Source organism: Crocuta crocuta, unplaced genomic scaffold (assembly GCF_008692635.1).
Source record: "Crocuta crocuta isolate KB4526 unplaced genomic scaffold, BGI_CrCroc_1.0 scaffold246, whole genome shotgun sequence".
In the NCBI taxonomy this organism is placed as follows: Eukaryota; Metazoa; Chordata; class Mammalia; order Carnivora; family Hyaenidae; genus Crocuta; species Crocuta crocuta.
This window is the reverse complement of record NW_027531902.1, coordinates 5781147-5794511: the sequence shown is the minus strand read 5'-3', so window position 1 is coordinate 5794511 and position 13365 is coordinate 5781147. Positions and strand designations below refer to the sequence as shown.

At 36.5% G+C, this 13365-nt stretch overlaps 1 protein-coding gene across 5 annotated transcripts in view; it reads left to right on the top strand.

The window, feature by feature from the left end:
* NCOA1 (nuclear receptor coactivator 1) overlaps positions 1 to 13365 on the top strand; it is a 214653-nt gene that overhangs the window by 102258 nt on the left and 99030 nt on the right. For 4 of the 5 annotated variants that reach the window (XM_077774064.1, XM_077774062.1, XM_077774065.1 and 1 more), the window contains exon 3: positions 11746 to 11898. The exons of the other annotated variant lie outside the window; for it this stretch is intronic. The gene's annotated coding sequence lies outside the window, so the exon portion shown is untranslated. The remainder of the gene's footprint in view (positions 1 to 11745; positions 11899 to 13365) is intronic. 5 annotated transcript variants of the gene reach the window in all.

The window sequence follows — 13365 nt, the reverse complement described above, 5'->3', positions numbered from 1 at the left end:
ATGGAAGATAGGTTTTCTTTCCTGCTTTTCCAAAGTCAGAATCCATGATATCAGATAATGTGTATGAAGAGCTAATGTTGTATGTATGATCTAAAGCTGATCCTTTTTAAAACTTTCCCAATTAACTGTTGTAGAGGCCTTACTGCCTGTTGTTAGTTCTCTTTCTGTCATATACTTCATTTTGTTGTTGAGCACCTTTAATGGATGATTGGTTCCTGAGAATGTCAGGATGGTAAATTTTAAAATTGTTAAAAAGATTGAGGTGTTAATAACATACATGAAGCAAAACTTTAAAAAGATTATGGCAGGTTTGCCTGGGTTGCTCAGTTGGTTAAGTGTCCGACTTTTGGTTTCAGCTCAGGTCATGATCTTGGGCTTCATAAGATCAAGCCCCTTATTGGGCTCTGCATGGACAGTGGGGAGCCTCCTTGGGATTCTCCCTCTCCCTGAGTTGCATGCACATACATGCTCCCTAACTCTATCTCTCAAAATAAATAAACATGTTTAAAAGAAGATTATGGGGCACCTTAGCGGCTCAGTTGAGTGTCCAACTCTTGATTTTGGCTCAGGCATTGATCCCAGGATTGTGGGATTGAGCCCCACTTTGGGCTCCACACTAAGCATGTAGCCTGCTTAAGATTCTCTCTCTCTCTCTCTCTCTCTCTCTCTCTCTCCCCCCCTCCCTTTCCCCTTCCTCCCCGTCTCTCCCTCTTATGTGTGCCCTCTCTGTCTTAAAAAAAGATTATGAAATAACAGGAAGATTAGAAATAAATAAAATGTTACCAATAATAACATAGTGTTTGATTCTAGGTAAAGGTGGTAGGTTGAACACACAATTAATATTGTTCCCTCCTGAAACCACAGTTAAGTTAAACAACAATGAAAACAAAGTCAATAAGGGTTGTTGTTAAGTTGTTTTTAGTCATAAATCTAGACTAAGGATTAGAGAAAAACACGACAAAATTTTCAAGGCTGAAAAACAGCTAGAAGAGTGGTAGCAATTTAAACCTAGGAAAGCCCAGTTTTACATGGAGAAAGCTAAGGACTCATGGAATTTGTACTGGTGAGTCTCCAGAGGGCTCACACAGTGGTAGTATTGTGTAACTCTGAAAGGGGAAGGTGAAGAAGGGCAAGAAGGTGAAGAAGATGAATCTAGGCGACTAAAATAAGGAGGATTGTTTAAAAGACGTCTAAGGAACAGCTGAATGCCTGGATCTTCTTCACTTTTTGCCACTGTCCTAATGTCCTGCTCCCATCCTGACAGTGGGCAATTTGAAGTATATTCTCTGGATGAAGATAGAGGACTGGCTACTGCCCTAATGGACAACAGGCATATTGAAAGTGGAGGGGGATTAAATGAGTATTGGCATTTTGAATGATGAGAGCCCATGCCCTCTCCTCCATTATTGGCTTCCCAACTGAGGCCTTTATCCTCTAAGCAGGAAGCAGGAAGAATCTTCTATGAAAAATCTGACTAGCCCATTAAGAAAAAACTAAAGGCAAAAAGAACTTTACATAAAACTGTACTCTGTTTGCTAAATTTGTTTCTTATAGGGTACAGGTTAACAATTCCGAAGCTACTTTATATGTATACAGGTGTTGAGCAGATAAGTAAATAAGTGGTAGATAATGGGAACCAGGTTTCTCACATCAATATCTGTGACCTAATAAAGAGCTTGCCCAGGTTGCCTTATATTGAAGGTCACAGTCATTAGCCCCATTTACTTAAATAGAGCTTTAAATAAACTTTTTATTTCCAAAGATCTAAATATCATCAAACACCTAAGGAAAAAGCATCTACTATGAATAACAGAAATCAAAATAAACAAATCAAGAATACAAACCAACTTGCTGAAAACAGACTGTATAGGCAGGAAAATTTTATGTATATGCATGCACATGTGTGCACATGTGTGCACACGCGTGCGCGCACACACACACACCTACATATAACAGATGTGTGTATAAAATATCTTCAGAAAGATGGGATGCTATATCCGTAAAGCAAGAATAGGGTATTTTATTTTATTTTTAAAAAATTTTAAACATTTATTTATTTTTGAGAGACAGAAAGATTCAGTGTGAACAGGGCAGGTGCAGGGAGAGAGGGAGACACAGCCTGTGTGAACAGGCTGGTATTAGGAAGCCTGATGTGGGGCTTGAACCCATGAACCATCGGGTCATGACCTGAGCTGAAGTCAGGTGCTTTAACCGACTGAGCTACCCAGTCACCCAAGAATAGGATATTTTTTTAAAAAATTTTTAAAATGTTTTCTTCGTGAGAGAGAGAGAGACAGTGTGAGCAGGGGAGGGTCAGAGACAGAGGGAGACACAGAATCCGAAACAGCCTCCAGGCTCTGAGCTAGCTGTCAGCACAGAGCCCGACGCAGGGCTAGAACCCACGAACCGTGAGATCATGACCTGAGTGAAAGTTGGATGCCCAACCAACTTAGCCACCCAGGTGCCCCAACAATAGGATATTTTAAAAAGAATATTCAGAAAACAAAGAATTCTTAAAAACAAATTTTTTTAATGTTTTATTTCTGAGAGAGACACACACACATACACAGCGTGATCAAGGGAGGGCCAGAGAGAGGGGGAGATATACAGAATCTGAAGCAGGCTTTAGGCTCTGAGCTAGCTGTCAGCACAGAGCCCGACGTGGGGCTCGAACCCACAAACTGCAAAATCATGTCCTGAGCCGAAGTCAGATGCTTAATCGACTAAGCCAACCAGGTGCCCCAGAAAACAAAGAATTCTTATAAATTAAGAATATGTGGCAGAATAGAAAAACTCAATAGAATTATTAGATAATAAATTGAGAATTTTTTAGGAGTAGAGCAAAAAGGCAAAGAAATTATAAACAGAAGATTTAATAAGATGAATCTAGGAGGGTCAACATCCTAGTGTTAGGAGTTCCACAAAGAGGGAACAGAATAAATTAGGGGGAAAGAAAGAATATAATCAAAGAGAATTTCTCAGAACTAAAAATGCCAATTGGGTACCTAGCATAAAGGAAGAAAAGAGACTAATACCAGTTCAACTAATAGGATATCCAAATAGTCAGCTAAGATGTTCAGTTTCTGTAATAGTCAAGGAAATTCAGATTGAGATGAAATCTCATTTTCATCATTAGACTGGTTAAAAAATAAAGTCTGATGATATCAGGTATTGGAAAGAATATGGGGAAAATGGTTTTCTTATACACTGCTTGTGGGAGTATGAAACAACCATATTGGCAAGCAGTTTGACAAATGGTGAGAAGAGTGGAAGATACACAACTACTGTAACTCAGAAATTCCACTCAGAAATTGCCACTAGAAATTCTTGCACTTGTGCATATGAAAATATGAATAAGAAGCCATGTCCAAGAATACTCACTGAGGTAGTCTCTGTAAAGATGAAAGTTTCCAGGAGCTCCTGGCTTGCTCAGTCGGTTAAGTGTCCGTCTCTGGATTTTGGCTCAGGTCATGATCTCACAGCTTTTGAGATTTAGTCCTGCATTGGGCTCTATGTGCGGAGCCTTCTTGGGATTCTCGTCTCCCTCTCTGTTTCTCCTCTGCTCACGTGCGTACGCATATGCTGCCTCTCAAATATTAAAAAAAATGAAAATCTACAGACCACTTAAATACAAGGTGAGGTATATTCATATATTTGTATGAATGAAACACACATGCATGTATGCCTCAGCAAGGATAGAGCTCCAAAACATTAGGCATGAAATCAGCAAAATGAATAAAATATGTTTTATACAATTTAAACATGTATATTTTAAAACATAAAACTTCAGTGTCAATTGTGTATGGGTACACACACACATACGTAACCAGAAAGAGATGTACAAAATTCATGATAATGGTTATCTCTATCAAAGGGAGGGGAATGAACAGAGTGGGCTGTGTCTGAGTGTGGGGACTTTGGATTTATTGGGAGTGCTTCATTTCTTAGAAAAGAAAAAAAATATAAAAAATGTTTACTCTTGTTAATTCCAGGGGTAAGTCCATAGATACTTACTTGCAATATTTATCTATATATTGTTAATTTCTGGCTCTGTACCTCTGCCTGATTCCAGAATAACAAAGGGAAGATGTTTAATAGTTTTTCTTCTTACTCTGTGTATTAGGTGCATAATATGTGCTCTTCTATCATCTGGCTTCCTCATTTGATTTTTTAAATCAGATTGAATTTAAAAAATTAAATTAATAATTAAATAAATTAAATTAAAGCAATTGAGGTGCTGTGTTAGCCAGAACTTGTGCCAGAATCCAGCACTGGGAACAGATGATGATAGAAAGACCTTACCTGGGAGGGGAAAATTGGAAGCCCAAATTGAAAGCCTTCAGGCATGCTCAGTAATCATGATGTTCCAGTAGGAGTTTATAGTCTCCATATGAGATCTCCTACTCTGGATTCCTCTGGATCGGGGGAGGGATGGTGAGGACAGACTTAAAATGCTGAGCTCTAGATAGCACAGATAATTACATAACAATCATGGAGTATAGAATATTTGAATCACTATATTGTACACCTGCAACATGACATGGTATGTTAACTATACTGGAATTTAAATTAAATGAAAAAAAAATCATTGGAGAGATGCATTTTAAGGGAACTCACTTAAAGTGAAATATTATTATTTCACAATAATAATCAAACTTATTTTTCTTAGTACTTATACATATTCCCCCTGTCTTCTTAGATTCTGTGTCACCTATCTCTTGATTCCATATTTTTAACTTCTCATTGTGCACATACCTTTTTTAAATTATTTAAATTATTTTTAAAAATCATTTTAATTATCTTTTATTTATTTTGAGAGAGAGACTCAAAGAGCATGAGTGGGGGAGAGACAGGCAGAGAGAGGGAGAGAGAGAGAGAGAAAGAAAGAGGAAGAACCCCAAGCAGACTCTGCACTATGGGCACAGAGCCAGATGCAGGGCACAAACTCATGAACCGTGAGATCATAACCTGAACTGAAATCAAGAATTGGATGCTTAACCAACTGTGCCACTCACATGCTCCTGTACATATTTTTTTGAAACATGGATTTATCTTGTGCTTTTCCATTTTTTATGCAGTCCCTAAATGACTATACTCAGCTCCCCCTTAGCATGGTTCTCACATTTCTTCACATGGTTGGCCATGAATCCCTTAGGACACTAAATCTTTAGCAGGATCCATCTGGGTTCAGTTACTGCTTAGTTTTGAAGTAGTACCCATAAAAACTCTCAGGTTTTATAGAAGAGAGTAGCATTATTTGGCAAAGATTATACCTGCAGGATTAATATGTAAGTGATTTGGGGCAGGGGGGTTGCTCTTCCTTGGAAGCCAAATAATTACAGAACTAAGTTTATGGATGACTAGATGAACAATGCCATATTTGATAATAGTCAGTTGCTACTTACCAATTCTTACCAATTCCTAGATTTACCTAGGGAAAACTAAAAGATAAAATGCCTCAAAAATGAAAGAACACACAAAGTAGTATCAGGAGAATTGAAATGAATTGTTTCATTTAAGAAAACGTTTTAGAGCACTGTTTATTACAAATGCAAATAAACTAGACATATAAAGTGAGAAAAATTTAACTAAATGTAAATTGGGGTAATCTAACTGTAAATCCTTTTCCTTAATAGTTTTTTGTTTTTTTTTTGGAAGTGAGCAAGGAAGAGTGGAATCTTTATTTGGTTGAAGGAATTGACATCAGCTTTGTGCATATACAGTATAACAAAGATTCACTCACCATAAGGACTCCAGTGACTTATACCTTCTCTGCTTTAGGTTCTATTAAGGTTTGAGAGTCTGGGTCAATGATAATATGCTGATACTGTGAAAGAATTTTTTTTAATAACATGCTGAAAAGTTGTAATAATAAATGCTTAACTTGACAACTATCTGAGAATGGACAGCATCAATCTATATGCCAATTATGCAAATAAAAATGTTTTAAATGTATGCACAAACAACGATGGTCCTTCCACATCATTTACATTTAGATATGGTTATGGTGGGACCTGCCGATCTCAGGACCAATTCTAGCCATAAACCAGATCAATGAAAATCTACACAGTGTGATTCAACTAAGGAGTGAGGCTCCCCAGCACCAATTGTTCCCAGTGCCCCCAAGCCCAGCCACTCAACTAGAATTCTACCATTACAGAATTATCCTAATGTTTCAGATGCCCNCAAAGATCAGTTGGCTGTATACTTTTGGGTCCACTTCTGAGTTCTCAATTCTGTTCCATTGTTTCCTTAATAGTTTTAACTGCAAGTCAGTATGAAGAGCTAGCTCAAGTTTCTTTGAGTTTTTGAATTGTGGATTTAAATCAGCAGAAGAAAAAAATCTCAAAAATATAAAAAGCACTTAGTTCAGTTTAGAGGGGACTATAAGAGGCAAGCACTTTTGAATCCAGGTGATAGGATAACCCAATTTTCTAACATTAAACATTATACTTTAATATGGAATTCAACATTGGGAGAAATCATGATTTAGAGAAAACAGAGTTTTTATATAAAAAGAAAAAGCCCCAAACAAGCATTAAAAAAACTGTTACAAATATAAAACAAAAGAAAAAACTTGTATTTATTGATAGTATAATGTACTAGATGTACATAAAGTAATATTTTTGAATATATGAATTAATTACGGGGACAATTGTATTTTGTTGAACTCATGAAAGTATTCAATCTCTCTATTCTTGGGGGGGGTTGGTCTTTTTTATTTTCAACAGTGTTATAAAATTTAAGTATATAGGTCTTATGTATCTTTTGTTAAACTAATTCCTAAGTATTTTATGTTTTTTGATGCTATTATAAATTTGTTTTGCATTTTATTTGCCAAAAGTGGTGTACAGAAACAGTTGATTTTGTATACTCATCTTGTATCCTACAACTTTGCCAAATCACTTATTAATTCCAGTAGTTTTCAGATTCCTTAGAGTTATGTACCAAAAAATGATTATATGAATAAAGACAATTTTAATTCTTTCTCTCCAAATTTCCTTTTATTATTATTATTTTTTTTGACTTATGGCACTGAGTAGGATTTTCAGTACATCCATTACAATAATGAAGTAACTGTGGGGCTATAGGGCACCTGGCTGGCTCAGTTGGTAAAGTGTGGGACTCTTTTTTTTTTTTTTATGTTTATTTATTTTGAGATAGAGAGAGAGAACTGGGGAAGGGCAGAGGGAGAGAGGGAGAGAGAACCCAAGTAGGCTCCACACTGTCAGCACAGAGCCCAACACGGTGCTTGATCTCACAAACCATAAGATTATAACCTGAGCTGAAATCAAGAGTCAAACGCTTAACCAACTGAGTCCCGCCAGGCGCCCAAAGCATGAGACTCTTAATCTTGGGGTTGTGGGTTTGGTCCCCCATGCTGGGTGTAGAGATTACTTAAAAATAAAATATTTTTAAAAAAGCACACACACAGTGGCTAGAGTCAACATTCTTGCCTTATTCATAACATTAGGACAACTCCCAATATTTCACCATTATATAAAATACTAGATGTAGGTTTTTTAAGTCATCCTATTTATCAGATTGAAGGAGTTACCTTTCATTCTTAGTTTGCTGAGAATTTTACCATGAATGGGTGCTGAATTTTCTCAGATTTTTTTCTGTATTTGTTGAAATGGTTATATACTTTTTATTCTGTTACTGTGTAAATTACATTGATATTTAACTTGAAACATTTCTTGGATAAACCACATGATAATGATATATTACCCTTCTTATATATTGTTGGATTCAGTTTGTTGTTTTGCATCTGTATTCATGAAGCTGATTTTCTTTCCTGGTAATACCTTTGTCAAGTTTTGGAATTAGGGATTTGCTTATTTAATAAAACAAGTTGAGGGGGTCGGTGCCTGGGTTGCTCAGTCGGTTGAGCCTCTGACTCTTGATTTTGGCTCAGGTCATGATCATGGTTCTTGAGTTTGAGCCCTGCAGTGGGCTCTGGGCTAACAGTGCAGAGCTTGCTTGGGATTCTCTTCCTCTCTTTCTGTTCCTCCCCTGCTCTTCTGTCTCTCTCTCTCTCTCTCAAAATAAATAAATAAAAACTTTAAAAAATTAAAAAAAAATAAAACAAGTTAGGAAGTATCTCTCTTCATTTTTTTAGAAAGTATATAAGATGATTATTACTTCCTTAAATGGTTGAGCCCACCAGTGAAGCCATCTGGGCCTAGAGTTTTGTTTTGATTTTTGTGGTTTTTTTGTTTTGTTTTTGCTGTGTTTTAATTATCAAATATTTTCTTTAGCAGATAGGTTTCTATTTATTTTTGTAGTTGTAGTAATTTTAAGGGATTTTTCATTTTGTCTGTTAACGAATTGATTTGCATTATGTGAACATTGTATTTGTAGGATCTGAAGTGATGTTTCTCCTTCCATTTCTGGTATTAGTAATTTGTGTTGTCTTTTGTTTTTATTGAACAGTCTTGCTAAAAGTATAAATGATTTTTACCTTTTAAATTGTTGGTTTTAATTTTTTTGAATTGTCCAGTGTTTGGATTGAGTATTGTTTTGACCTCAAGTTCACTAACTTGTTTTTGTGCCATCTCAGAGCGACTATTAGTTAGTAGTAGGTTCAGCCTATCCAGTGAATTTTTAAGTTTTGGTATTAAACAACCTAGTTTTTGAAGTTTCATTTCCTTCTTTTCTTTTGTTTCCATTTGCTGTCAATATTTCTTACCTGTTCACTAATTATAACATCTTGAATATACTTGTCTTAACAGCTTAAACATTCTTGTCAGTTAATTCCAACATCTTGTGATAGGTTTTTCTATTATAAGGTCTATTTTCTAGATCATCTTGTAATGGTTTTTTCTCCTGTTCTTGAGTTACAGTTTTTATCTTCTTTGCATGTTTAGTAATTTTTTATTGTATGTTAGATTTTGTTTATGATATTATAGATTTTTTAAAGAGTATTGATTTTGTTCCAAATTACCAGCTGGTAAATACTGTGTAACCCAGAAATTGCAGTTTATTATCTGTTCACTAATTATAACATCTTGAACATACTTAACAGCATGAGCATCCTTGTCCATTAATTCCAACATCTTGCAATAAGTTTTTCTATTACAAGATCTATTTTTTAAGAGTATTGATTTTTGTTCCAAATTACTAGCTGGTAAATATGCACTTACTGTATAACCCAGCAATTGCATTTCTGGGTATTTATCCTAGAGAAATGAACACTTATGTTCACACAGAAACCTGTACACAAATATTTATAGCAGCTTTATTCACAATTACCCCCAAAAGAATATATCCCATTTGTACTTCGACAGGTGGGAAAAAAACAAAAAACGAAAAGCTCCAAACCGCGGAGCAATGAAAAGGAACAAACTATTGATCTATTCAACAAATATGGATGGATTTAAGGGGTATTATGCTTAGAGAAAAAAAGCCAATCTAAAATGTTTCCATACTATTTGATTCAATTTTGTAAGGTTCTCAAAGTGACAAAATTATAGAAATAGAGGACAGATAAGTGGTTGCCAGGAATTAAGGAAAGGGGTGGTGGGTGTGATTATAAATAACAAAAGGGAATATAAGTTATGGAAAGGTATATGGATCTCTCTACATGTGCTAAAATGCCATAGAATTATAAAGAAAAAGATACAAAAAATGATCCCATGAAAAAGCTGGCAAAATCAAGTAAAGTCTGTAGTCTAGATAATTGTATTGTGCCAGTCCGTTTCTCAGTTTATGATAGTACACTGCAGTTATGTAAGTTGTCACCATTGGTGTAGGTGAGTGCTGTATACATGGGATCTGTGTACCGCTTTTACTACTTCTTGTGAAAATAAGAGTCTATAAGGATTTCAAAATAAAAAGTAAAAAAAAATTACTGACTGATCACCTTGAAATTAGGGAAGTTTGGTTTTTATACTTTGTCACACCAGGTGTTATTTCAGTTTTGCCCTTAGCCTTAGAGAATCCTTATTCCTGGGATATAGTCTTTATCCTGAGATGTGGCCCTTCTGTGGTTTCTGTGAGAAGCCAGTTGTGTTCACCAGGCCCTTCTAACTTGGAAGGATTCAAAATCCAAACTATGTCTTTCCTGTGGTAGGAAGCTGAGATCTCTGTTCAGCTTTTTAGTCTTCCAGCTGTTGCCTTCTGTTGGGCTACTTGGAGTCTCCTGGTGCATGAGCAGTTCAAGGACCAGCCAAAGATCTGAGGAGCATTTGTGGACAGATTTACAACCCCCCTGCCCTTTACTGTACCACCCTTCCTACCATGATTTTCCCCTCCTGTTGTCAAGCTTTCTGTCTGCTCTTAGATGCCAGTGGGGTTGTGGTTTTCTTCTTTAGCTCTAGCCTCCCAGTACTTAAGGGGGATTTACTGGGAAGAGTTCTTTTAAGGTAGAGTTATACGTATACATCTCATCAGTATGGTTCCTTTCTTTCAGTAATCAAACCCCCTACATTTCTGCCTGCTGTTGGTCACTTTCAATATCTTTGAACAGTTACTTTTAACTGAAAAAAAAAACAAACAAACAACTTTTTAAATGTTTATTTTTGAGAGGGGGGGGAGGGGCATAGAGAGACGAAGACAGATTCTGAACCAGGCTCCAGGCTCTTGAGCTGTCAGCACAGAGCCTGACGGAATGGGGGGATCAAATTCACGAACTGCGAGATCATGACGTGAGTGGAAGTCAGAGGCTTCATCGATTTAGCCAACAGGAGCCCCTGAACAATTACTTTTAATATTTTGTCCAGAGTTAATAACTGTTATCTGAGGGCAGATTAGTCCAATATGAGATAGTCCATTATTACTGGAACTAGAGCTCAATGAGTTTTATTTTAAGTATTGTGAATATGAAAAGTTTGTAAAGGGGCACCCGGGTGGCTCAGTTGGTTGAACATCCAACTTCTGCTCGGGTCATGATCTCACGGTTTGTGAGTTAGAACTTGGCGTCAGGTTCTGTGCTGACAGCGTGGAGCCTAGAGCCCGCTTTGAGTTCAGTGTCTCCCTGGCTCTCTACCCCTCCCCCCATTCATGCTCTGTCTCTCTCTTTCTCTCTCTCTCTGAAAAAGTGAGTGAATATTAATTTAAAAGTTTGTAAAGTTTCTCAGTGAAAAATTTGAAACTGGGGTGCCTGGGTGGCACAGTCAATTAAGCCTCTGACTCTTGATTTTGGCTCGGGTCATTATCTCATTTGAGTCCTGCATAGGGGTCTACACTGACAGAGCCTGCTTGGAATTCTCTCTTTCTCTCTGCTTCTCTCCTGCTCACTCTCCCTCTCTCATAAATAAATAAATAAATAAATAAATAAATAAATAAATAAATAAATAAATATTTTAAAACATTTGAAAGTAAAATATGATAGTAACTTTAATGTGTAGTAAGAAGAATTACAGAAATAAAAGAAAGTATTCATTGAAAACTGAAAATGTGAACAATCAGTATTTTAAGTAAAAAGAAGGATAAACATACAACTGCAACCAGAAAAAATTTTTTAACACACACATAAATGGCCCTTTCAGAAGATTAAGGGCAGAATGTGATTATGTATTATCTAAGCAGAAGCCTTAGATAGGAATACATATTTAATCACCAGAAAGAACTTCATCTATAAAATCAGATCTTCATCCATTGTCTTTTGGAAATATATTTCCATTTGGCTTTAAAAGTTGTATTTTCTTTCTTGATTCAGCATTTCTGGATGTTGTCGTTTCTTAGAGAATAAAACAACAGTCTAATCTCCCTTCTGCTTTTATTTTTTTCTTCTCCTTTTAGTTTGCATAATTGGCCTTAAATGAGGTGAGAGTGAAGAAACTAGAGCCATCTCTGGATACATCGATACCCCATTCCCCTGCACGTTACCCTCTGGAGTGCTAGATTTGACCATATCTATTTTGAGGACTCATTATGAACAAAGAAGTCTCCCAGGTGGGAATTGTAGCTCTCTCTCTTTTTTTTTTTTTTAAATGTCTTTATTTCTGAGAGAGAAAGAGACAGCATGAGCAGGGGAGGGTCAGATAGAGGCTAGACACAGAATCCGAAACAGGCTTCAGGCACTGAGCTGGCTGTCAGCACAGAGCCTGACAACGGGGCTTGAACCCACAAAGCGTGAGATCATGACCTGAGCCAAAGTCAGACACTTAACTGACTGAGCTACCCAGGCGCCCCTGTAGCTCTCTTTTTAAAGAGCTTTGTCTGTATAAAAGTATGGAGGGAAATGATTACCTGTTGACTTTTTTTTTTAATGGAAATATGTTTTTGATTTAAAAGTTTCAAAGTTATTATAAAACATCTGTTGACATTCCTAAATGAAAATCTTCTAGATTATACTTTATGAACCACTTTAATGCACATTGAAATGAATATAGGGTTCATATGAATATTTTACAGGGAGATCCTCCTCATTGAATTAAAAATGGCAAGCAGAAAAACTATACTGAACCATCCCCAGATCTGGTCTGTATATATCTAACATGTATGCAGTCATTCAGTCTATATTGGGTGCCCATTTATTACATTTTGGCATTTTTATATAACTGATTTCGAAGAGTTTGTGAGCTACCTGAGGGAATATTCTTTTGTATCCACAATCATGACAATGATCATAGAAGCCTGTATTAGAAAGATAAACATGCACCAAGCCAAGACAGTAGGTAAAAAGTTGAAGATTAATCAGAATATGGTAAATCAGTAAGTGGAAGACTTTTGGCATGACAATTTTTTAAATTAATAGACTTTTAAATTGAATTATAGTATTATACAGATAAAGATTACAAATTTTAAGTGTACAACTCTTGAATTATCATGTGCCAAACATGTTTGTTAAACAGGTTAAGAAGTAAAACAATATCAGCACCCCAGGAACTCCCCTCATCCCTGTCCCAGCTGCATATCCACTACTCACTTTTAAAGGAGAAGACGGTTGTCACTGTGGAGTGATACCTGTCAACTTGATGAGTGGGGTTTAACAACCATAGATGTTAAAGGCAGTTCAACTTAGTTGGCTGACCATCAATACTTGTGTTTGGAATAAACAATGAATTTGGGAGATGGAGGCAAGACTACCTGTTGGCAGAGTGCTTTAAAGCAGGGACTAGAGGTGCAAAATGATTTAAGATATTCATTTAATCCTACTACCTCTCTCTTTAAAGTGTCATTGGTAGGGGCACCTGGGTGGCTCAGTCAGTTAAGTGTCCGACTTTTGCTCAGGTCATGATCTCGTGGTCCATGTTCGAAGCCCACATCGGGCTCTGTGTTGACTTCTCAGAGCCTTGAGGCTGCTTTGGGTTCTGTGTCTCCTCCTCTCTCTCTGCCCCTCCCCCACACACAGTTTGTCTCTCCTTTTTCTCTCTCAAAATAATAAATATTTAAAAATTTTTTATTAAAAATATAGTC